This window comes from Lissotriton vulgaris, unplaced genomic scaffold, assembly GCF_964263255.1.
Source record: "Lissotriton vulgaris unplaced genomic scaffold, aLisVul1.2 SCAFFOLD_428, whole genome shotgun sequence".
NCBI classification, from domain to species: Eukaryota; Metazoa; Chordata; class Amphibia; order Caudata; family Salamandridae; genus Lissotriton; species Lissotriton vulgaris.
Genome location: NW_028254502.1, coordinates 1,285,196 through 1,311,605, shown reverse-complemented (window position 1 = coordinate 1,311,605; position 26,410 = coordinate 1,285,196). Strand labels below are relative to the sequence as shown.

At 44.7% G+C, this 26,410-nt stretch overlaps 2 protein-coding genes across 3 annotated transcripts in view; one reads left to right on the top strand and one right to left on the bottom strand.

The window, feature by feature from the left end:
- LOC147659523 (uncharacterized) overlaps nt 1-25,506 on the bottom strand; it is a 77,104-nt gene extending 51,598 nt beyond the window's left edge. Inside the window, exon 1 of one of the 2 annotated variants that reach the window (XM_086951677.1) lies at nt 24,786-25,506. The gene's annotated coding sequence lies outside the window, so the exon portion shown is untranslated. The remainder of the gene's footprint in view (nt 1-24,785) is intronic. The other variant, XM_086951676.1, reaches the window with a different exon arrangement.
- Nucleotides 25,507-25,857: 351 nt separating this feature from the next.
- The window catches only part of LOC147659522 (uncharacterized), a 74,302-nt gene continuing 73,749 nt past the window's right edge, over nt 25,858-26,410 (top strand). Inside the window, exon 1 of the mRNA XM_086951675.1 lies at nt 25,858-26,126. The gene's annotated coding sequence lies outside the window, so the exon portion shown is untranslated. The remainder of the gene's footprint in view (nt 26,127-26,410) is intronic.

The window sequence follows — 26,410 nt, the reverse complement described above, 5'->3', positions numbered from 1 at the left end:
TGCCCTGACTCCCCATCGCTTGGGGAGTCCCCTGAACCTTGCTGGTCCGCACCAAAGCATCTTTCCTCTTCCTGCGTGGGTTGCTGTTGCCAAGGCTTGTTGTATCCAATCCGGGCACCGACGCTGCAGCACTCTACATCCTTCATGGGACAGCTTGAATCAAGCTCCTGGTCGTCGTCGACGCCTCCTGGTCCTCATGCCTGAAGAGTCAAGCTTCCCCTCTTCTCACCTGCAGCATCCGACATCTGCGGGTATCTGTCTATTGTGCGCAATCTCTTCGGACACTTCTCCTCTTCCCGGCAGCAGAACTTTGCAGCATCTCGCCATTGAAACCGACAATGCGACCTGACACCATTTGACACCTATGCACCCGGCTTTCCTGGGCTAGGCAACATGGGTACTCCGGTGCTCCCATGGTCCTATAACCATCTAAGTCCAAAAGGGTTTGTTCATAGTACACCTCTAAGTGTCCTTAAACATTAAAATTCCAACTGAGACTTTCCCCATAGAAGCTACCGGAGCTCGCGGCTGTGTTCTCACACTGCACACATCCCCCTTGGGTCCCCTGTGTCAATACCTTGGGTGGTTCCTTGGGGTCCCAGCAATTCTACAGGGTCTAGGCCTTGTGTCTAGTCAAGTTGTGGTTCTTAAACCACTTTCTTAATATATGGTTTGGTTCGCCCCTATAGCTTATCGTATATTGTGCTAATTTACTGTGATATAGTAAGTGTAACATATGTGCTTTGACTTCTAGTCTCATAAAGAGACTAGTAGGGTGGGTTTAGTAATAAATACATATTCAATATATATACCTGGTGTTTTCTCCTTTCATTTAGCCATTCAAGAGATTATAGACTGATAAAACAAGCTGCTTTACATTCCTTCAAGACTTAGCCTGAAGGCTGCTCTCCATAGCTACCACTAGGATAGCTTTCAAATAAGGTTGTCTTTAACCTATCATCAATAAGGTTTTTTTTTGGACTGGTGCAAGGTGCCCACTATAACTAGTGGACAGCATATACCAGGCCAACTTCTCAGAGTCTGTAACTCGCATCTGTGTGCCTATTTGCTGTCTTTATTTGGTGTATGTTGTCCAGCTTGAGTTTGTCACTTCCCAAACCCTATTTACTGTATTCTTACACCAGTACTGAATTTCTGTAAACTGGTCTTTAAATCTTGTTCTTGTCACATCTGCTGTGCATTCAACGACAGAGATCAAATGTCATGCTCTGCCTTCCAGGGAGATGTGTTTACTTTTTTTTCTCTGACTTTAAAGTGAGAGGATTTATGTGACAATCATGCTGGCTACTTGTGCTGTGCTGTACAATGTTGTTTTTTTTCTAGCACACAATGTAAATGTCTGTTAATGAACTGTGCAGATATTTCAGAATATGGAAAGCACTAATGGATCACATTTTTTGGTAATTCTAAAAGGTTATGGAAACACTATTGTTCGTGCGCTGAATGTTTTTATCAGTAAAACTGTACATCTGTGCAAATGTATTGGTCATTTCAACTGAAGACATGTTGCCTGTAGCAGCAGTGTGCTACTACACCATAGATAATGTACCCCACTCCACTCTCCCCTGCACCACACCACTCCATACTGCGTCTCTGCACTATATTCTGCACCACTCCACACTGCACCACTCCACACTGCGCCACTGCACTTTACTATGCTCCACACCACTCTACTCTACGTCAATGCCCTTAACCGCACACTTCTCCACTATGCCACTCCATTCTGTACCACTGCATTCTACGACACTTCTTTCTACTCTGCAAGTCTACGCTATTGCACCCTACATCACTTTACTCTGTACCACTCTGCAAATTCACTCTTCACCAATGCATATTACACCACTCTACACCACTGCATTCTATGACACTCTATTCTGCAACACTGCACTATCTCCCACTGAACTCTGTGCTGCTCTACTCTGCACCACTTTATGCTGATGCACTCTATGCCACTCTAATCTGTGCAGCACTGCACTCTATGACACTGCACTCAACACCTCTCTACTCCATGCCACTGCACTCTACCCTACCCTGCTATGCACCACTGAACTCTTTGCCTCTGCAACACTCTACTCTGTGCCAATGCACTCTATCCCACTGCACTCTCTTCCATTCTACTCTGCAAGACTGCACTCTCCGCCACTGAGCTTAAAGCCATCCTACACTATGCCACTGCACTCTACTGTGCACCCCTCAACCCTACTGCACTCTACGTCAATGTACTCTATGCCAGTACACTCACACCACTCTACTCTGCATTACTCCACTCTACCCCACTCTAATCTATTCTGCACCACACTCTAAGTCACTGCACTCTACCCTGCAGGACTCCACTCTACACCACTTCACTGTCTCTGAACCAGTGTACTCTACTCTGCCCCACTCCACTAAACGCTACCGCACTCTACACCACTGAAATCTACTCTGCACTACTCTACTCTATGTCACTTCACTCTACGCCAATGGACTCTACCTCACTTTACTCAAAACTAATGCACTTTACGCCAATCTACTCTACAGCACTGTACTTTACACCACTTCACTAGTCTACTCTACTTCACAACACCCTACTCTACAACACTACTCTCCATGAAACTCCACTTTATAATTCTCTACTCAATACTCCATTAAATTCTTCTGCACTCTATGACACTCCACTCTACGACACTACTCCACTCTAGGACGCTCTACGCAACCCCCTCTATACTACTCCATGCTACTTTACTCCACTCTATTCTACGAAAGACTACTTCACTGCTCCACTTTACGCCACCCCACTCTGACACTCTACGCTATGCCACTTGTGTCTACAACACTCTACTCCACTTTATGCCATTCCACACTCCTACAGTACTCCACTCCATGCCACTCCACTCTACAACACTCTACTCCACTCTATGCAACACCCTCTACCCCCCTCCATCCTGCTCTACACTATGCCCTTCCACTCTACAACACTCTACTCTCACCACGACACTCCACAGCACTCTACACTAGTCAACTCTATGCCACTCCAGGACTATCTACACCACTCCATAACACTCCACTCTATTCCACTTTACAACACTCCACTCTTCTTTACCCCACCAACTTTTAGCCTTGCTGAACAGCAGCCACACTGGTGTACAACATGGCTAAAACATATTGGCAAATCCAATAGCTCTTGCATAGGGATTAGACACATGAGAAAAATCAAGAAACCTGGTCAAAGAAATCATAGAATCAAATGTACTAACTGATGTATGGCAAAACTGCTGACCACTTGAACATGGGTATTCATTTTATACTGTGCCCCACATCTCACTTTGGATGTTATGTTTTTTTGCCAGCCCTGAAATTATTCCATATTTAAATATAAAACATATCCATACAATTGTATTGGACCACAATGCTCTCTCTCTTTATATTAAGTCTGGCCACTTCCCATTGGCATTGCCCCTTCTCGCTGGACATTTAATCACAAACTGCCCCGCAATAGAAAGTTTACTAAGATTATGGAAGGCTTACTTAGGGAATGTAAAGATAATAATCTACGGTCGACAGAGATTACAATAGTATGGGATGTTATGAAGGCTTTATAGGAGGCTAGACATTGAGTTTTTCTAGCCAGCAAGAGCAGCCTGATAGGGCTTCTGAGGTTCACTTATGACCTGCGCTTTTACAACTAGAAATAGAGTACACTTCCAGTATTTCTGGACAATATAAATGAGAAAACTTATCAACAATCGATAAACAACTGACTATTCTTCAAATTACTTTGAAAAAGGAGGTCTGGGATAAGTCTAATAGAAAGCTGCATGCTTATTTGATTCTCGCTTCGAGAGCAGTGAGGAAATGGGATGCCTACTTGTGTTTCACACCAAGGACAGAAGAAGCAGGAACTCTATACGTAAAATTAAGAACCTGGCAGGGGATGAGGTCTCTGGTATTTCTGATATAAGAGGAGTACTTCATAAGTTCTATTCAAATGTGTATATGGAAGAATGTAGGGTCTCTCCAAAGCAGATTGAAGAATACTTTAAACATGTTCCAATTACAAAAATTGTCAGCTGCACAATGAGAAATATTTGAATCTTATATAATTTCTTACATAATTTCTGCAGGTATAGATAAGGCAATTTCTCAGATGGCGTCTGACAAGATATCTATGAAGTTTTATAAAACCTTCTCTAAACGTTCGGATCCCCCTGATGTATGGACTTGTTAATTCACCAATATTTCTTAATTTAGTAACATCTTGAAACATAAATATCTACATTTCTTAAAGATAGAAGGAACCTTATAACTGCGGATATTATCAGCAGATTTCATTGATAAATGCAGATTCAACAATTAACACCAGAATACTGTCTTATTACCTAATAGCAGTTACAACCAGCTGGAACCCATGCAGCATGGATTTACTCGAGGGAGACAATCTTGCATGTAGATACAGCAATAACTGTCACAGAGGTGCTGAGAAGGCCAGCAGAGATGATCATGTTTGATGATGGAAAGGCATTTGACAGCATCTCCTGACAGTTCTTGAGGTTATGTTAAAATGTATAAGGGCTCAAGTACTGACTTTTTAGGCCAAGTTAAAGTTTTATATATCTCACTGACAATTCATATTATCTGCGGGTGGGCTATCAGACATCATCTTGAATAACTTTCACTGAGAAATAAGGCAAGTTCTGTTGTTCCCATAGCGTCTTGCTAGTATTTAGATCCACATATTCATGCCTCAAAATCATGGACTACTCTTTCCTCATTAAAATTACACATGCTAGAAGTGAGAGTATTAGCTTATGCTGACAATATTGCTATTTAGTCTTCTTCTCCCTCCAGCTCTTCAGTAGTAATCCAATATCTTAGAGACACTTTGGCATGGTATCTGGCTCTAGGTTAAATGTAGAAAAAGCACAGACAGTGACTAATGTAACTTCAAGAAATCTGATTTCTGTTGTGTGAAGCCTATAACATATTTGAGGGTAGAAATATCTATAAAGATGGAGGACATAATTGTATGACATATCTCTTTTTTTGTTTACATTTATTTATTGATTTTTCTCATTTTATAGTATGCATCTGTTCAGTAGTTACATAACAATGCAAGGGTTTCATAATCTTCTTTTTGTTTTTCCTTTCTACATCAATAGGTAGTCTGAGTGGTCGTACATAACAGTATGTCTCCATGAAAACAAAATTCTTTTTTTTAACAGCTTGCAACATAACATTGAGGTAACAGGGTGAATAACACATTTCTCATCGTTTATATAAAGAACTTAAGGTATTAATGGGGGGGCATCGTTCCGAACTATGCTACTTTGACTTCCTTGTTGTTGGTTTACGCGCATGTGTATTGGACATAGCTGTACTGATGTGCGGGTACATGCCTCTGCCAAACTACTCACTACCTGATAGATGGTTGCTCTGCGTCACGTTGAAGGACCTGGATGTATGTCAGCGGGGGCACACAGAGCTGACACGCAGCGCGCAGTGCTGAGCTTATGCCTTATGCACTAGATCGCCATGCGCTCTTCGGCCGAGGCTCCAGGTCTTAGCCAGTCGATTACTCAGACATAGTATCTGATCCTCACAGGGACTTTGCCTTAGGGGGTAAAAGTCCATAAGGATTGCGTCCCACTCCACGGCTATCGGCTGCTTCCTGATGCCTACAGCGTCCTCCTGAAGCAAAGGTATGCTCTCTGCCTGTGCCCAGCTTAGTAACGATTGGTACCAGGATTTCGCTGGGGGTCGGGGGCTCTGAAGATTTCCACTGTCTCGTAAGTAGGCGCTTGCCTACTATTAGCCCTAGGTCTGTGTAGCGGGATGTCACTGGGTGTTTACTAGAATCCTTGTATAACCCCAAGATACACACCTCCCATGACCAGGTAAGCGTGCGCCCTGTGCACTGTGCCAAACTTCTGGTGACCGCTTCCCAATATGACTGTATGGGTGTGCAGGACCATAGTACATGTAGCAAGTCCCCTCTTGGCTCACCACAGCGAGGGCAACCGGCGGTGGTGCGACTGAAGTATTTGTTTATTGTTTATTTTGGCTGGGATCAAGTATGCCTATTGGACTATGCAGTATTGTATAAGCCGGAATCTGGTGTTGCGGGGGATACGGGTGGAGCCCCTGAGAATATCCTCCCATTCGCGGTCGGTGCTGGGGCTTTGCAAGTCTCCATCCCAGTGGGATTGAAGGGAGTCCAGCTGTGGCGGTGTGTGTAGCCTTAAGGATTCCGCGAACCATCTGACTAAGTGGCGACCAGCACTCAGTTCATGTAGATATTGCACAGTCAGGTGCGTGGCCGGCTCCTGCACAACCTCTCCCCATGCCTCCTGCAGTGCGTGCACCACTGACACATGTAACAAGAACTGACCTCGGGGAAGGCCCATGTCCTCCACAAGGGTAATATACAGTAGGAGTTGCCAGTCGCCATGTAACTTCCCCAATGTTAGAATACCCGCTTCCTCCCATTGAGGTAGCTCTGCCCTGGTAACTGGTCGGTGCCCCCTAGGCCTGCCAAGAATGGGGAGAGACGGCGGATAAGGAGTCACATGGCGCGTGTCTCGCAGGCTGCGAAGGAAGCAGTAGTGGGCCACCTCCACTAGCAGTTGGGCAGGCGGCCTGCCCAGTCTGTAAGGGTGGAACAGCGCCACAATCTGTGGGTGGGTGAGTATCAGGGCTCAAGTTGCTGAATTCTCCAGATACGGGGGGGTCAAGCCATCTTGCCAACCACTGGAGCTGCGCTGAGAGATAGTACTGCTCCATGCAGGGTAGCGAAAGGCCAGGGCTCGACAAATTCACTCGCATTTGTGAGGTAAACTTTATGAGGTCGAGCTATTTTTAGGTCCTACTCGCCCTTTCTGGCGAGTAGGAAAATATACTAACTTTTGTCCTCCTCTTTGAAAACGGAGCAAATGTGAAAAGATAACAAGATTTAAAGTCCTTTTTATTGCTCAGAAAGCAAATGAGCAATAAAGATGCCTGTAAATCTTATTATCTTGTCACATTTACTCAGCTTTCAGAGACGGAGGTCAAGTAGGTTACTGCTAGGTCGAGGAGATTTTTCAAGGTACTAGACCTGCAGGACTACTACCATTTTTCAGATTTGTCGAGCCCTGAAGGCCCCGGCCGGCCGTCGAAGGGTACATTTTAATTAGTGCCACCCTGCTACAGGATCTGGCCCAGATGAATCTTCGGACATCCACCGCCAAGCTTTTGCACAGCGCTGGCTTGAGGCGTAGGGGCACATTTACGAAGTGGTACAGCAGCCACAGGAGTACCACCATCTTGAGTAGCGCTATCATCCTCATGACCGCCAGAGGGAGAGTACCTCAGAAAGTAATCTGCGCACGCAACACAGTGATGGCTCGTATCAGATTACCTTCAAGGTCAGCAGGCTCTCTATAGATGAGTATTACCAAATATCCTACCAATGGATTGGCTTGTTAGTGTGGACAATCAGAGGTTCAGCGTAGTCTCCAAGAAAGGGTACAGTCATGATTTGTCCCAGGTTACAAGGAGTCCTGAAACATTACCAAATTCCAGTAGGATTTGCTCTATCAAGTGTGAAATTATATCTCTTTACTTCTGAAATCACTCAATGCCACGCCAGCCTAAGCCACACTACTCCACTGTACACCTACTACATTGTATCCCACTCCACTCCACTTTATGACACATTCCCCTGCGCTGCTGCACATGATGTCTAAAACACATTGCCAAATCCAAAAGTTCTTGTATAGTGAGATCTATTAGATTTGCCAATGCTTGTTTTCACATTGTCTGCAGTCACAGGAAGGGAAAAAGGGCTATTTAGTGACTCTTTTCCTGGCTATCAAGGCAGAGGCTATGTCACTGAGCCTTTAAAAGGTCTTATCGACAGTGCCTACTTTAACCCCTTGTGTGCTCAGGACGGCCCCCGGTCGTCCTACGCCACGCTGGGCATGTGCTCAGGGCGGCCGGGGGCTTTCCGAACGCCACCGATTCCCCAGCGCTGTGCAAATTCCCAGTCTATGTGAAAGAATTACTTAGTGGGCGGAGTGCGGACAGCCCACCGCCGTCCTGAACACACGCCCAGAGTGACGTAACACACAAGGGGTTATGCCCCCTAATCAAATGCCCGCACTGCGGCAAAATTAGCGCCACAGGGAAGTTCGGCAGAGTTCGGGCGGCCCCCGCCGTCCTGAACACACGCCCTGAGTGACGTAACACGGCCAGGGGCCATCCTGAGCACCCAAGGGGTTACGCCCCCTAATCAAATCCCCGCACTGCGGCAAAATTAGCGCCGCAGGGAAGGGGTTAAAGATACTTGATTTAAAAAAAATTATAATTTTTAAACCAAATATGGTGAGAATATAAGGAGGTTTACTAACATTTCGAACTTTAATCGGTATACACTTTTAGGCTTCAATCCTAACCTTCCATCAATCATGCATACACGTTCCTTATCTTGTTGGCATGATCTGAAATGTAATACCCTAGGACAAATTATTAATTAGGGTGTTTTTCTAACATAGGAAAATTTGCTGAAGGAATATGCAACACCCAAACAAGGGATCTTTCGTAGTTTTTAAGTTTTTTCCACCATTTGTATCCTAAATAAATGAATCGTGCACATAATGATTGTCAAACTTTATATAAAGGCATCATGGATCAGTTTCATAAAAATCTTAATTCTTTAATAGTAATAAAAGACACAAGTTTGATAATTTGGCAACTAAATGGAGCAGGCATTTATTTTGATACCAATTTTACTGCTAAAGCTAATAATTAAAGCAATATGCTTGCTCAACCTGTTCTTAATGTTTCTCATACTAGAGTAGATCCCTTTAAAACACTGAATGTTTTGTCTTGTATCCCCCACGGTTGCAAATATAAACACTTAGAGACATTTCAAAATGATTTCGCTGCCAATGCACTGAAGCTGACACCATCCATATTTTTGCAGCCTGCTCTCTTATTAAATATTACCGAGATCATATGTTTTACCAACTTGATGATGTCATGAAGAACAACATAGTTTGAGACTTCAACATGATTATATTGGGACAACCAATGAACATCCCTTCTTTTGTTATGGGTGTCTACTTCCTTGCCATCTCAGTTACTCTTCTTGACATAGCACCACATTGGCTTCAAATGGATGCTCCTGATCCCATAGCAAAGTGGCAGGAATGTATAACCCTCTGAGTCCTGGAAATGTCTATCATTCAAATTGATCAATAAAGGGTTAAGCCTCTAAGAATATGGGATCCTATTAAAGAATGGGTGCTGATGTTCATTGCATAGTTACATACCTGAAATTAAACAATTTGAAATAGATTGCTGGTTACTTTTGTGAACGTGGATATTTTTATCTATGCTGTATATGAATTGTTCTAGTCATACGACGCACACTGCACTTTAGGATGTAACTGAAATAAACTCTTAACATTATTACATTTTTTTTATACTTTCCTAATTAAAAAAAAATTGAAAGGAAGGAGGCTTACTCCTCCTGATGTGGAAGCTCCCATTTTTTGGCCTCATAACAGCAAAGTTAGTATGAGTTACAAAACCCTGCTGCATTACATAGCTTCTCTGCTTGGACAAAAACAGAGTTGGTGATCTCACTGAGCACCCTTCCCTAAGATACCATCACAAGCAACTTTATATTGAACATAATTATATCAGTCATCATCCTAGACTTCTAAAATAGTAACTCGATGTTAAAGCATTAAACACGTTGGAGATATTTAAAGTATTTCAGATATGACTCTTTGAATTTATTTTGGGGCTGCAGCAGTGCTCAAAGAAAAGCTTTTGTCCCTCCCACCAGGCACTACAGTAGCCTCCGAAATAAAATGAATTGTTTAGGTTTCTTAGCGTTTCCGACATTCAAGATAGCCTCTAAAGTGTTTATAAGTCTGTACTGAGAAGATACTCAACATAATTCACTGGAATGTACATTTCCTCCAGAGATTTGTCTCTTAGCGTGCACATGATTACAAGATCTAGAAGGTAATTGATTGTGAATCCTTAAGAAGACACTGCTATTTTTAGGTCTTGGCTGTCGAAAGCAGCGCATGCGCTGCTCTCAGCATTCAAGAGCTTCTTGGAATCAATTCAGATTCCGAAGCTCTCGGACGCGGAGTTGAAGCCTCGCCCATCTTTCTCATTGGCTGGAGTCATCCTGCATGCAAAACGCAGGCTCACCATTGAAAAGGAGGCTTATTAGTCGCTCCTTGTTTCCGCCTTGTCTCCTTTTAACCCCGTCCACGGGCATTGGATCTCTCACTTGTAGCGATACACACTGCCTTTCATTAGCTGCCACGCACTATATTTTTCGCACACGGCTCTGTATGTATACAAGGTTGGAGCAAAAGCCAGCAGAAGCACAAGCAGAAAGGGGGAAGATTGCCTGCATCTAATGGCTCACATGAAAAGCTATGTCAGCTGAAAATGCTTCCTGGAAGTGGTATGTGTGCCCAGCGTGGTGGAGCTGTACATCCCCAAGTTTGTACTGCAGCCCTGCAGTTTGTGCCGGCTACCTGCATTCGCACTGCATGTTAGTAATCAGTTTGCAGTACTGTGATGGATCCTCGGCTGATATTGCAGTCTCTGAGCTCAGCTCCATACTCCATACTGCAGTGGAGCTCCTCGGCGCTCCTCCCCGCAGGCGGTGCTTCGTCTGTGCCTTCCCAATTCCCAGGTTCAGCTTTTAGCGCACCTCACCCCACCGCACGCACACTCTGAATTTTCAATGAACAGTGCAGGGGAAAAAAACATATATCCGTAGACTCGTCTTACACCAGTCTCATCTTCATTTTCTTCCTCCCGAGGTTCTGGGCTGCTACGGTGTGTTTCATTCACTGACTGAGCAGTTGCTGTAATGAAAACCAAAGCAGCGTGCGGTGCCCTCCGCAGCACACTGCCATGAGTGCTGCGGCGCACTTCACAACTCTGCACTGCATGCAAGAGATTTGTTGTGGAAACGTAACGTTTTGTATGTATTACTATTTATAATCACGCGAGCTGTGCTTCGCAAATAGAATGTGCCCGGGACAGTATTCCCGGGCAAGGCGAATTGCTGATTAGTTGGGTTTTTTTGCACGCATTAATTCAACTTAATATTTCGTGTAGTGCTGTATTCTGCACGTGAGCACCTCAGAGCATACAGCGCTCTATTTTTAGGAAACAGACTTCTCTTTTTTTGTCCAAAAATAGTATTCATAAACTGCGCCATGTTTGCTATTTGAAGAATTGCTTTTCCATTATAAATCTCGGACTGCAAGCACTCGAATTAGACTTTTATTTTTTAAACAGCCTTCGTTGATCTGCAGACCTTTGTCAAAAATATTTATGCTCCTAGACTTTGCAAGAATATGGAGTAAGTGGACCCCCTGCACCCTCCCCCCCTTCCGCCCGCCTCCCTTAGCCTCACCTTCAGCGTTTCCAAATGTTTGCATGTGTCGATTGCATGGCTCTGTTAATTCTGTTCTTAACTTTTGCATCCAGTGTACAACCAAGTGTTTGTAAAGCATATGAATGAATGGATGAATGAACAGGCTCGCACAGAGCAGCTGTGTGAACCAGTTCGACCCTCTGGGCACATGCAAATGAGTCTGGATTGTAATGTTTACATGGGCTGTATGTACGCGCTGGTCCTTTCACACGGCCTTTGGCAAAATGTCTTTTTTTCCATGTTTCTTCCATAGGTTACTAGTGATGTAAATACAAGTGTATGGATGCATTTTACAGCTTTTTACATACATTGTTTTGTAAAGGTCTCTCATATTATTTGAATTAATTAGCATATACTCAAACCCTCTCTGTTTTGTGACTGCTTGTGCTGCTTACAACAGACTGAAGCAACTTGTAATATCTACAATTATTTTTACTGTTTATCCTGTTTTTGTGATTTAATTCACTTAAATGTGCTTCGCTCCCACACTGTTCAACAGGCACATTTTGGGTCGGAAAGATTGGAAATTTAGCATTGTTTCTGAAAATGTTAAAAGGGGAAAAAAACATTTTCAGATGTTGTCCTTGGAGTGATTCCAGTGCATTTAAATGGACATTTTAGAATGGGCCAGTATCAAGTTGTCCGCACAGCCACGTCAGAGTGTCCGAGGATGCTAACTTGGTAGCATTTATTTAGGGCTCCAATTGTTATGACTGGTCTCTTGTCATGGAACTGTGAAAGATTGTTCTGTGGAGAGTCACTGCAGAAAGCCAGTGTGGGCACAGGGACTGTGTCTGGTAGGGTGCCATGCATTGTGGCCCTGGCTTGTGTGGGTACGGTTTGCTTCCCAGCATGGGTAGGAAGGAGAGGTGGGCTGGCAGCTCTTTACTGTTTTATTTTAATGGCTTACGGTTTCACTTCCTTTTGGATCTTTCCTTTTGTTTGGGCTCTGTGATGGGATTACTTATTACCCCCTACCCGAGCGTATTTGTCCCCAGGAGCCATAACCCTCGCACTGTGCCCATTCCGTGGAAGACATACATATGCCCCCCGCCCACCTGACATCATCCCAATAAAGTTAGCCAACAATGAGTGTATCTGTTGTGGCCGTTGTTGGCCACAGTTTTTTTAGGATTCTACACATGCTTGTTATACATATGTCATTTGCGAACTGCCGTATGTTGATCATAAATCATACATGTCATAAATCATCCTGGGCCTATACTCTTGTGATACATTTCAGTTCGTAAATGGCACGCCCTAACCAGCTCCTTTTGTTAGTCCTTGGTAGTCCTCTTTGTCGGTTATTTTTGGGACCACCATTTGGTTGATCACCCACGCCCTCTGCATGCAATGGAGGGTACCTTCTCTCTCTGGAGTTAGGCCCACAGCTCGCTACTTTTTGTGCCCTGCCGCCCGGCCGGGTCTTGGTCGCGAGCGCCGTCTCCCTTTGCTACTCCCCTCCTTGGCGCGGCCACCTCACCCTGCCGTGCGGCATCCAAAAGTGAGTGGCCCTCATCCTACACACCCCCCGTCGGTGTGTCTCCTTAGCCAATCATTGTACCAATTATCGCTAACACCTGTGTTACTGTCCAGCACTGCGACACTGCTGTTTCTTAGGTGTGGGTGGGTCTGCAGAACTCCGTCCGGTGCGCCGCTCTCCCTGCTCCACGAAGTTAGGAGCTACCTGGCGGAGCGACGACTTATATTCCCAATTGTTCCACCTTGGCGCTCAAGTGGAGCCCCCCCGATTGGGGGGTTCAAACCTAGCGCTGCCTGCCCATTGGTCGCCTTTTGGCGCCACTGGGCGCTCTTTTTGGGTGGATTTGCATCCCCCTCTGGCTGGCTTCTGGGCCATTTAAGGCGCCCAGAACCGGTTTTCCACTGGGGCCCGGCGCGGTTATGGCGCCGGCCCCTGAGCCTCCTCCCCCTTTTGGGGGGGGGGGGGGGGGGGGGTGAGGCGGCCTCTACAATTCTCCTGATTAGGGACAGCGGTAGCGACACCTGTTATTTTGCAGCGCCAGGAGACGCCACAGCTGCGAGATCAGGCGCTATGTAAATCCTGTTGTTCTATGGTCCTAACAGATTTCTCGGCTCCTATGCCTAAATTGCAAATATATCATTTCTGTCCTATTCTCCTTTATTTGTTCACTCTCTTCGTTACATTTGGTTGAAAAGTGCTAATTTCATGCTCTTCCAAAGACAAATGTGTTGAGTTGTATGCAGCTCAGTCGGTTGCGCTCCGGCTGTAGAGGTGTGTATATGTGTCTGTCTGTTCCCAGGAGGTTAAACGTTTAATCCCTCCGACCCAGCCTTTCGTCCCTTCCAGGGGCACCTTTTTGTATAGGTATCATTGTGTGGAGCTGTGAGTAAATGTGTTACATATGCCCCCTTGAGCGGTGCGGTGCCAGTGACAGCGGTCCCTGGAGACTGAAACCCTGAGTTGCCTTTGCCAAAATTGAAACCACAACACCCGGTCTCTCTAGAGTGAATAAACGTGTCACAGAGTTTTCTCACTCGCTAGATGCAAGGAAGCGAGGGCGGGAGTTATCGACGTTTCACTTAATAAATGGAAAATTTACAGTTCTTTGATTGCTCAGGTGTGTGTGTGTGTGTGTGTGTGTGTGTGTATTCTGTTCCTAAGAGCCGCTGCCTTTGGCAGATAATTGACACCTGAAACACGGATGAGGTGCCCACGATCACAAAGTTTGGTCACATAGAATTAGGAAGTTGAGATTTGGGTCCAGGTCTCGTGGTTCCATGGGCCACGCTAGGGGGTTCTGCTCCAGCTTGTGACCTTCACAGCAGTGTTCATCTGTTGAGTCTGCGATCTGATAAACAGAGCTCTTATGCACGGACACCCTCGCCATTACACGCACTAGACACTGAAGAACACAAGCTATCCGTATCTACCATGTGCGTTTGAGTGCCCGCAGAACACACTTGCAAGTCCCAAAAACTTAGCAACGGCCCACGCAGGATGTTCAACGAAGGGCAGTTGTGTACTCTCGTTTCACATATCACTGTTAACAGATCACTTAAACCAGCTGGTTTAAGTGAAGCAACCAAATACAACAAGTCCCAGAATGCACCGATTTGTGACATGAAAGTCGATAGATGGCTCAAGGCATGGTGTCATGTCAGCAACTCTTCTAAACCTCAGAAAACAGGCAGCATACATGGGTCTGGGAGCTGCTGCTGGCAGCGGTGAGTGGGCGTCCGTGCAGTCACGCCTTCATGACAATGGAGAGGGGTGGAAAAGTGAAGGGGTGTTTAACAATAACCTGTCACAGGCAGGAGCCATGGGATTAGCTTGAAGTCCCATGAAGAGGCCTAGGGACTGAGCCCCTGGTAGACAGGATGGGGTATGCATTACCCCAGCTCCGGGGAAAGGTAATGCAAAAACGTGTCTTCCCCACCAGTCCCCAATGGGACTGGCGCAAAGCCAAGAGCTGCAGCTTTCTTATCAGCATCTTAATTTATTTCACCACAACTTGAACAAATCCAGTTACAGTTAAAAAATTGAAAAGTCAAGTGCAGGAGAGGCCTTCCCAGCCTAACAGGCTGATGGCTCAGCAGACAGTGGACCTGTGTGTGACCTCATTGTTACAGCGGGCTACTGTCTTTCATCTCCCTGAAGCAGTTCAACTGAGCACATTTTATGTTATACAGCGCCAAGAAACCCACGGAAGAGGGCACACATTACAACAAGCATTTAAAATGCAATAGGTCTTGCCTTTGAAAATTTGCTTTGGTAAGGGTATTGTATTGAATAGCAAAGCAAAAAGCTTTAATTTAATAAAAGGCTAGACCTATTGCATTTTTAATGCTTGTTGTAATTCCCACAACTTAGATTGAACTGCAACAAAAGTTTCAAAATGCAGCAGCATGGAAGAGGGGAGCGCAGATGCAGAAGTCCTGGCCGTAGAGAGAGAGGAGAATGTGAAAGGAAACTCTGCAACAAACACATGGACTCGATTTTATTAGTTTTGCTTTGCTTCTGGTTAGGTTCAAATTTCCATTCACCCGGATTAATTTATGTGCAGCTGCGGGACACAGAGGTTCTTCAAGTGAATCAGGCTTTTTTTTTTAAGGGCTGAGGGAACTCAGATAGTTAATCCAAAGCACCTGAAGTGCCACGCTTCCTGGCTGCATCTTCAAAAGCACAGGAGAGACATTTACAAGAAGGACCAGGTTTGAAATGCAGTCCAGAGCTGGCACCTGAATCCTGGCTAGAGCACTGCGCAACTGGACTGGCTGGCAGTGTGCGCTGAATATCCTACTGTGCCTCATTGTAATTAGCTAATGAGAAATGGGTAAACATAAACTGGTGTGGTAGACTAAAACCTTAAGTTCATAACAGATAAACACAAAAATAGACTGTTCTTAAAATGGATACTAGTTTGGAAAACAACTTAATTCCTTAGTAGCACATAACTGAGTTGTTCTAAACGAAGTTCAACTCCAGCATGATGGGACTCAGTCATTCAGCCACAGAAAAAACAGACAAGTATTAACAAAGCCAACAGTTTTGGATTTAGTACTGAAGATCCACCTTCTCTACAGATAAGTGGGAATTTGCATATGCAAGTCTGATGCTCACTGTTTGCTGAGCAGCAAATCAACCACTTTAAAGGTCCTGAATGAAGCGAACACTGCATCTAATCCAGGAAGAATGTTGCAAGAACTGGTGAGGTAATGGTTTCATGGATCAGGGTAAATAGAATGGATGTCTACTTGCCTAGCTGTGAGTGCTAGGAAACAGAGTGGATGGGCACTATCGACTAAGTCTTGATCAGCTGACTACAGGCAGAATTCCTCTGACTCTCCTTCTAGGGTAGGCAGTTCTTGGATGGTACAGTCAGGCATAAAGGATGGAGAAGAATTTCCTGTCCAGACCCACCTCCAGTTTCTTAGGTCGAGCCTGAGCCAGCGCGCATGCGCTGCTCTGCGAGGCTTCTTGTAAGCACTCTAAACTGCTGCGGGTGGGCATGACCCCCCCCCCCCCAACATAGGATTGGCTTTTGCCTGTGTATTTCAATAATGAAAGTACACAAATGGCTAAAGGCGGGCGCATGCCCCACTTCTTTTGAAAAGGTTCACTCCCACAGCGTTTTGCTGTCTGGAGCGAGCATCCGCGCGCAGGGCGGCTGCTGCAGTGCCTCCTTGTCTCCCCTGCACCACTCCCCTTTGTCTCCTGTGCCCGCCCCCACCACTCCTCTTGAGCTGCTTGTTTAATAACATTACCACGTTTGTTTTTGATTAATTTACAGATTATCTGACTCAGTCGGCGGTTCCATTCTTTAGTCAAAGTTCCAACATTAGGGCACCTTTATTTTAAAGCTTTCAAGCGTATTTGGATAAATGTCCATTTTTTGTATGTCACCAGCATCAAGTAAACGGACCACGCACGTTTCAACCATTATACTCCAGGCGGAAGGCAGGAGAACAGATGCGATCTTTCTGGGACACAGTGTAAAGTTCTTATTAATGCTTTATACACCGTGTCTGAGAGTTTGTCGGGCAATCTTTCCTTTAATGATAGGACAAAGACAAGAGCTTTCACATGGATACGCACTTTGAATCAATATAATCAGATTATTTAAATCAAACCAGCACTTTATCATCAATCGGCATGGCATCATAACCGGTGAGATGAGGTAACGCAATTTTGCACTCAATTGGTTCACCTGTATATATATATTTTTTTTTTTAACATACATCATTTGTTTTCAGTTGAGGTCCCGGCACTTGCACACTTCTACCAGGCTGCCTGTTTAATTGTGTTAGCGCTTACACACACACATATATTTTTTTCAATTTATCATTCTAAAATGCCTGTGTGTTATGAGGGAGGCACACATGCATATAAAGCCTTTTTAGGTGTTCCAAAATGGCTACAACAGGCATGCATGCATGCGCCTACACAGTGACATACTGGAAGCAGATTTTTGTTTTTTAATTCACAGTTTTGGCATGACAAAAGGCCGATTTAGAACAGTAAATTTAAAAAATATATATCCAAGGAGTGCCAATGCAAAAACACTGTGGCATAGTCGGCACTTCCCTTTTGGAAGAGTTACATATTGGCTTTGCAAATGCTTGTTGTAAATGTCATGCAGCAACTCACCACGCAATGCTACCAGCTGAAAGGGGGTTATTGAGCACAAGGAGAACATATATTCTTCATGGAGTACCTGACCATAGACGTTGGCCCTCAGCCAGTGTCACACAACTTAAGGTTCAAAACTAGAAGGCACATGCATAGCCCACTATTGAGACATAAGGGAGGAAATAGCTCTGCACATGCTTGCAATATTCTTTCCTGTCTCAATGTTTGTTGATCTACCACCTGGAGAAGGAGTGAGACACTATTGAGACCTATAATGCCACTGAGGGACGGTTGATATATCCCTGCCAAAAATGCCCTTGAAAGAGATGTTACCTCACTAGATGTGTGGGTCAAGGGAATCTAGAAGAGAAAGTGTGTGTATATTATAGACTGAATGCATTCTGTACCTGACTTCCAAAAGTTTGTGGTTGCATTTCTTATCATTTCCCCTGCTGCTTCAGGCTTGTACGCAAACTTACTGGACTATGATGACACAGATAGGGTTGTGTATTATTTTTTGCATCAAACATGTCATTAGCGATTCCTAGAATAGACGTGTAGATATGTCCCTACGTTATATTAATCACGGGCTCTGAAGTGCACCCACTGCTGTGCAGGTTAGCACCAATTGCACCACACATATGAGAGTGCCACTTTAGGGGATTTACAGGCACATGCATCAAACATGTCATTAGCGATTCCTTATTAGCAGAAAATAAGGATTCGCTAATAAGGAAGCCCAAATGCTTATGCATGTAGGAATCGCTGAGAAAATAGCGATTCCTAGAAATTCCTTAGTTGCGACTCGCAAGTCGCAATTAAGGAATGGCCCATTCCTATGGGCCTACAGGCCCATAGGAATGAATGGGAGCTTGCATGTTCAATTTGCGAGTACATAGGTACTCGCAAATTGCGCATGCAATTTCAAGGGTGTCAAAATGACACCCTGTTGCACCCCTGAACTAGTGATGTGCACGCATGTTGCACACACACCTGCCCCAAGGGCAGGTGTGTGAGCAACATGAAACTTTGAAAAATGCACTAAAGTGTTTTTTTCAAAGTTTTTGCAAATTACCATCAAGTTCAACTTCATGGTAATTAGCGCCCACTATTAGCGAAATAGCGATTCCTTAAATGCAATTGCAATTTGAGAAGTAGCAAATAATTGCTAATTCTCTAATTGCAAGTGCCTTGAACCTTGATGCATCGCAAATGCCCTTTTTGCGGGCGCAAACGACCCAATTTTGCGATTCACGCAGTTTGCGCTCGCAAAAATGGTTGATGCATGTGCCTGTTAGATTATTATGCAGCAGAGGGGAAACTATTGCTATAGTATAGATACAATTGTTTGCATCCACTCTCAAACAAGTGCATACGAGTAGACGTGGATAAAAGAAGGCACTCAAAAAGTATGCACTTTTAAACTGTATTCCGAATATTTGGGGGAAATGATGATGACAAGCTCTGCTGGTTACAGGTAAAAGCAAGAGAGAGTTACTATAGCGAATTAGTGTTCCTTTTTGGAAAGTACACAATTTGGGGGTCTCTGATTCTAATCAGCCAAATCAAATGTAGCTGATAATAGGTGCATTTTCTTTAAACAGCACTAAAGCGTGACCAGTCAATCTATCAATTTCCAAACTCTTCTATGTCTCTCCAGCTCGCATCACAGAAAGGATGAGTTTAAACTAGCATTGACAAATCCAACCAGTCTCAGCCTTTGGGATTGGCTTTACCAATGCCTTCTGGTTACGATGTACAGCACTGGCAAAATGCTGTGCAGCATGTCAAAAAGAAGACAAAAAAGACAACACTGGTGCACCTGCGTCATTTTGAATGCGCCTGATTTGTGTGTGCTGCGCAGGTGCCTTTTTTTTATTTACCAAAAAATGAAAAAAGTAGCAGAAAGGGTTTTAGGCACAGGGTCCCCTGACCCCCCACTAAAAAAAAAACACACACACACAAACGACAGTGGGCTGTGGAGAAGCAACAGACAAGAGAGGCCAACACTGAGACAGGTGGAGAAGCACACAAGTGAAAAAGAAACAATGGATGAGAGAAAGAGGGTTTGACAATAGGGGAGAAGTACACAGGAGAGACTGCAACATGAGGGAGAAGCAGCACAGGATGCCCGGGGGAGTGGGACGGAAGCGCACGAGAAAGAAAGCTGGAAAGGACATGCTTTCTCATGGAGGGCATAAGAAAAAAGTAGTTCCGTAAGCATGAGCAGGGGAAGGATAGAAACCAGCCAATCAGGGAAATGGTAATAACCACACATATGAGAGTGCCACTTTAGGGGATTTACAGGCACATGCATCAAACATGTCATTAGCGATTCCTTATTAGCAAAAAATAAGGATTCGCTAATAAGGAAGCCCAAATGCTTATGCATGTAGGAATCGCTGAGAAAATAGCGATTCCTAGAAATTCCTTAGTTGCGACTCGCAAGTCGCAATTAAGGAATGTCCCATTCCTATGGGCCTACAGGCCAATAGGAATTAATGGGAGCTTGCATGCTCAATTTGGGGGTACATAGGTACTCGCAAATTGCGCATGCAATTTCAAGGGTGTCAAAATGACACCCTGTTGCACCCCTGAAATAATGATGTGCACGCATGTTGCACACACACATGCCCCAAGGGCAGGTGTGTGAGCAACATGAAACTTTGAAAAATGCACTAAAGTGTTTTTTTCAAAGTTTTTGCAAATTACCATCAAGTTTAACTTCATGGTAATTAGCGCCCACTATTAGCGAAATAGCGATTCCTTAAATGCAATCGCAATTTGAGAAGTAGCAAATAATTGCTAATTCTCTAATTGCGAGTGCCTTGAACCTTGATGCATCGCAAATGCCCTTTTTGCGGGCGCAAACGGCCCAATTTTGCGATTCACGCAGTTTGCGCTCGCAAAAATGGTGTATGCATGTGCCTGTTAGATTATTATGCAGCAGAGGGGAAACTATTGCTATAGTATAGATACAATTGTTTGCATCCACTCTCAAACAGGTGCATACGAGTAGACGTGGATAAAAGAAGGCACTCAAAAAGTATGCACTTTTAAACTGTATTCCGAATATTTGGGGGAAATGATGATGACAAGCTCTGCTGGTTACAGGTAAAAGCAAGAGAGAGTTACTATAGCGAATTAGTGTTCCTTTTTGGAAAGTACACAATTTGGGGGTCTCTGATTCTAATCAGCCAAATCAAATGTAGCTGATAATAGGTGCATTTTCTTTAAACAGCACTAAAGCGTGACCAGTCAATCTATCAATTTCCAAACTCTTCTATGTCTCTCCAGCTCGCATCACAGAAAGGATGAGTTTAAACTAGCATTGACAAATCCAACCAGTCTCAGCCTTTGGGATTGGCTTTACCAATGCCTTCTGGTTACGATGTACAGCACTGGCAAAATGCTGTGCAGCATGTCAAAAAAGACAACACTGGTGCACCTGCGTCATTTTGAATGCGCCTGATTTGTGTGTGCTGCGCAGGTGCCTTTTTTTATTTACCAAAAAATGAAAAAAGTAGCAGAAAGGATTTTAGGCACAGGGTTCCCTGACCCCCCACTAAAAAAAAACCCCACACAAACGACAGTGGGCTGTGGAGAAGCAACAGACAAGAGAGGCCAACACTGAGACAGGTGGAGAAGCACAAGAGTGAAAAAGAAACAATGTATGAGAGAAAGAGGGTTTGACAATAGGGGAGAAGTACACAGGAGAGACTGCAACATGAGGGAGAAGCAGCACAGGATGCCCGGGGGAGTGGGACGGAAGCGCACGAGAAAGAAAGCTGGAAAGGACATGCTTTCTCATGGAGGGCATAAGAAACAAGCATTTACAATGCAACGGTTTCGCCTTTGGAAAAGTTTGAGCTATTGGCATTGTCAATGACAAAATTTGTATTTATGTGTTGGTTTTGAAAACAGATAAATAAATGGCAGTCATTTACATTGCCAATAGCTCTAACTTTTCCAAAGGCAAAACCGGTGCATTGTAAATGCTTGTTTTAACTTTCCCGACATAATTCTAGGAGTAGAAATAATAACTACGCCTCCTGGAATTGCTAGATTTAATGTATTCTCACTCAAGCAAAGAAACATGCAATGTAATAAGACCACCGCTCTTAACGTGCATGACACCAAAACACTGCAGACATAGGGCACTGGGCAAAACCACACGCTCACAACCAAGCACAATTGAGTAGCACGCTTCAATGCCTATCAGAGACATGCAACTAGATTACAATAAATGTATTGTATGTGGATAGTCTGGAAAAGGCATGGAACCAATCCTGCAGGGCCCAAATTGAATATCCTAGGTAGGCAAATGCAGGTGATGATTTATACACGTATAATTCAAGAAGGCGATTTGGTGTTAAATTGAAGCGGGTGGAATACGTTTCCATTTCTTCTGACAAAAGTCACCTTCATACGGTGAAAAATTAGCATACATATGTATAACTGAAAAAGTAGGACAGTCACCAACCGGTTAAAACACTGCGGTTCTAGCGGTACAAACCAAAGCAAAATTTAGTCCTTAACATTTTTGCACAAGACTATCTAATTAGAGGCATTCAATTGATCCATATGATGCTTTTAAAATAAGATAGATTCTGAAAAACTACAACTATTGTTGTCCCCGTGATTAGGGTTTACTATTCAACGACAGTGCTGTTGACGTACTGGGAAAAAAAATACCAAACTACATCGAGTTACGTAGATATTAGACTGAAGCAGGTGCCCTGAGCAGCCGAGGGTGACGTTTCTAGTCTCATCGTCCGGGGTGTTCAGGAAACCCCAGTTTTCAACACACCCATTTTACGTCAAACGTGCTTCACTGTCACATCTGGTTATTCTGCAAAAGATGTAGGGTTGCGTATGACTTCTTCAGACCTCCAAAAGCAAGCATGAGCTGTTCTGCAGGTAGTGCAACTGGGAGGAAAGTGTTCGGGCAAGCCTCATTCCATTAACAGACCCTGGGATGACACTGCAATTCCCAGCTCCGATACTGGACTTCTGACTCTCCTCCGAATTATTTCACATTATGACCGCTACTTTGAACTTTTCAGCAACATCCATCTCTACGACCAGAATTCTTATCAAAGATATTAAACACCCCGTGACAATGGGTAATTTAGACTCCCCAAGATCCCACACTTATAACTCAATGAAAGCCAAAAGGAACATAATATACCTTCCAGAAACACTCTGAGTTCTCAATGTTCGCATGTGTTGGGTGGCGGAGGCTAGAGTGGAGAGCTTTAACTACTACAAGTCCTCTCACAATGGAGAAGTGGGGGGTTACAGTCTCTGGGTTACTTCAGATTTAGAAGATAATCTGAAGTAAGCCACAGAGCCCACTGGGACGTTGAGGTCCGACTCAAAAATGAAATACGCGGCACACCTGAAATATTTCAAATATTAGGAAAAGAAGGCGTGTGCGCTTTACTGTGGGTGGGGTTTCTTCCAACTGCACAGGAACTTGAAAGGAGACCCTCCAACCACCCCTTCTTCAGCCCCACTCCTGCGCCCACGCCCTCGCTGTACCGTCTGTTCGGGGTCGATCTCTATCTTGAAGGTTTGCTGCTGCAGGGTCTTCAGGGTGATCTGCATGAGGCCGTCTCCCCGTGACTCCATCGCCGCTACGCCTGTTTCCGGAAGGTCCGGCACTCGCTCTAGTGCACTGCGGGACTGGGCTGCGCGCGCTAAGGGGTCGCTATCTCATGGCCGCGCGCCGCCCGCCGCCATCGTGACTCGCTTAGGGTATCCTGAAAACTGGACTAGCTTGAGAAGGCGGGGGTGGCGACCAACAAGATGCGCATGCTCACATCCTCGCCTCCGCTCCAGAAGCAGAAGGTGTTTTTCATAGACATAGAAAAGAGAAGCACAAGGGTACCCGTCGCGTTGAATAGCCTACATAAACCACCAGACGCGCATTTCTCACTGTACGCATGCGCTCGCTCAAAATATTGCTCGTCATCGCAGAGAAAACGTCACTGTCAACGTCTTCTTTTGGCACATAGTAAGCACTGCCTGATCCTAGCATGGCATTCGGGAACGCCCAGTTGATGTGCTCTGTCAAACTTCAATGAAATCTAAAGCTCAACTGTAAAAGCTCACCGCGGACGTCGTGCATTGTTTATAATTCACAGGTTTAAAGTGTTTAATTACTATAGGGATGTGTGTGTTTATAAATTGCTACTGTTTTCAGAAAAAAAGCGTGTTTACGTCTTTGGATTAAGATGTAGGTGAAAATAGTTTGTGCAACATTTTCAATATTCTACCAAATATCCCCGCTTGATTTAATAATCATTTACACAGCTGCCAAATACTTTGTTAGTGACTTCTTCCTATGTTTGTCGGTTTTGGTTTATTTTTGAGGAGGGAAAAAATACGGATTTCGATGATTTTCCTAATAGGTCTGGCCTAGAGACAAATTAGTTATATTGTTAGGCTCATGTAGAACAAGTCAGGTCCCGGGCCGCGCTGTGATTCGCTGACGTCACGGGGGTGTTCCGGGCCGGCAGCCAATCACAGCGCGGCCCGGGAATGACGTCACGGGGGTGTCCCGGGCCGGCAGCCAATCGCAGCGCGGCCCGGGACAAAGGGGCGGGGCTTTAAAAAAGCACCAGAAACGCCCCCGAATCGCGTTTTCGTGAGAAAGCGCGATTGACAGCCTCTGCCTCCCAATGGCTAGCCTCCATTTATGGAGCTAACCAATTGGAAACAGAGGCTGTCCTAACCTCACTACTAAACACAAAAGATTTCGACTGGGAGGGGCTTCGCCCCTCGCCAAAAGTCGAAACCTAAAAAGTAGTTCCGTAAGCATGAGCAGGGGAAGGATAGAAACCAGCCAATCAGGGAAATGGTAATAAGGTTATGCTCCAGGGGTGGGATAAACACTATGGACAACGAAAACCACTGAACAAGAAAGCAAATGAGTGACAATAAAAGCTAACCAATGGTAAGTAGTGGGCGGGGCTGTAAGACCCTATAAGTTATTGGTAAGCATACAATAGGAATTTTGCATACAGACAGCACAAACCACAGGAGAAGAGATATATGGCAGAGGGATCAGCGTGAAAGCGCAGAAACAGTCTCTCATCAGAAGACTGTATGGAGGCAGAAAACAAGAAACCAATCAGTTCAGAATCATACAATTTTGTGAAAAAAATGACATATTTTACGCTAAGCAATAGTAGAAAAAAAATAAGTTACCTATTTGGCTGAGCCAGAACACTCAAAGAATCCAGGTTCAGGCATGAATAGTTCACCTAGTCCAGTTTTCCTGTTTGCATTCTGGTATTTGCGTTATAGTCATGTTTTATAGTCGAATAAATAGGACTACAATTTCCACAAACAAAGATGTGGGAAACGTGAAATCTCTGCTAGGCTATCGGATAAGAAAGTTCGCCAAGCCTGGCTGCTAAAGCAGGGACAACTTAATAAGATGCATATGCCCCTAAACATCAGGGTAGGAAATCTCTCCCAAACCAGCCTACTTGTGGGTAGTAACTCACAAATGTAGCCATGGTTTAGGATGCTCGCTGGCCTGTCTGCGAGGAAGCTCCAGCGTTTGAAAGGCTCTGTTTCTAAACACGCCCCTCGGTCGTCTTCTTGGGCTGGAGCCTGGACAAAGAGGTGAAACTGGTTATGCTCCATCCTACGAATCCGTTAACATAAACTGCAACATTTGGGAACACACAAGACTGCGTTAAATAGTATGACAAACCTGAGCCCGAACACCGCTTTACACGGGGTTTATCCCGGAGAGCACAAGAAAGAAGGCTGAGAGCGCGGAATCTGATCCTAACAATAAGAAAGTAGCGAGTTGCCGCCTGGAATCTGCGGATACTGAGAGCGAATTCGACTCCTGTACTGACGTCGGCGAGGAGCGAGTATTGGCAAAGCATTGGGAACAAAGCGGCCATCTTGGAAGTGGTACAGAGAAGCCAAGTTTCGGTAATTCTACCGGAGTGTAAACTTTACAATAAGATTTCAAGCACAGGAATAGACGTAGCTCTGAAACCCAAAGCATTCAAAACAATATTCAGTGGTGTCGTCCGAGGAACAAGAAGGGCCAGCTCCAAATTAAACTAACGACTTGTCACAACGCCTCGAAAGGCTCCAGTTGGGAAAACGCCCACAGCTCTGCAAGCTCGTAGTGTTTATTTGCGCAACGAAGATTTTATTTTTTGCTAAGATAGTCACCGCATAGATGGTAAAATGATTATGTTGGATCAACAATTGCATTATCTTCTTCGAAAAAGGTGAAATCATTCCATTTGCACGAAAGAAGTCCAAAACACAAGAAATGAAGACCATTGCAAGATGGCCGAGCTCCAGCCCGCTCGGACTCCGGAGTTCAGCCGTCTGGCTTTAATCAAGGCTCCCTGGGCACCAGGGTCTCCAGCATCGGGTTTCTTTTGGCAGATTGCTAGTCTGCTGTTGACAGCCGCAGATTCCAGACTGCCAGTCGGTCGATAGTTGGTGCTTGCAGGGGTTCCAGGTTCTGGGCTGCAGGGTTCGCTCCAAATCGGAGAGGTGTTAACAGAACAGGTAGGTCAGAGCTGTAGGCGCAAGCCGCATATACACGAATCGGGGGAAACCATGTCGACCTCCTGAACCAGATCATCCTATATCAGAGGCAGTAGGCACTGGTTTGGATTGGTTGTCATCGATAACATTTCTGCCATTAATGCAAAGCATAGGTGACACTAATTAATACTTAAACGATGGAACAGACATTATCTGCGACGTCACAGAACAGGTAGGTCAGAGCTGAAGGCGCAAGGCACATATACACAAATCGGGGTAAACCATGTCTGCCTCCTGAACTAGAT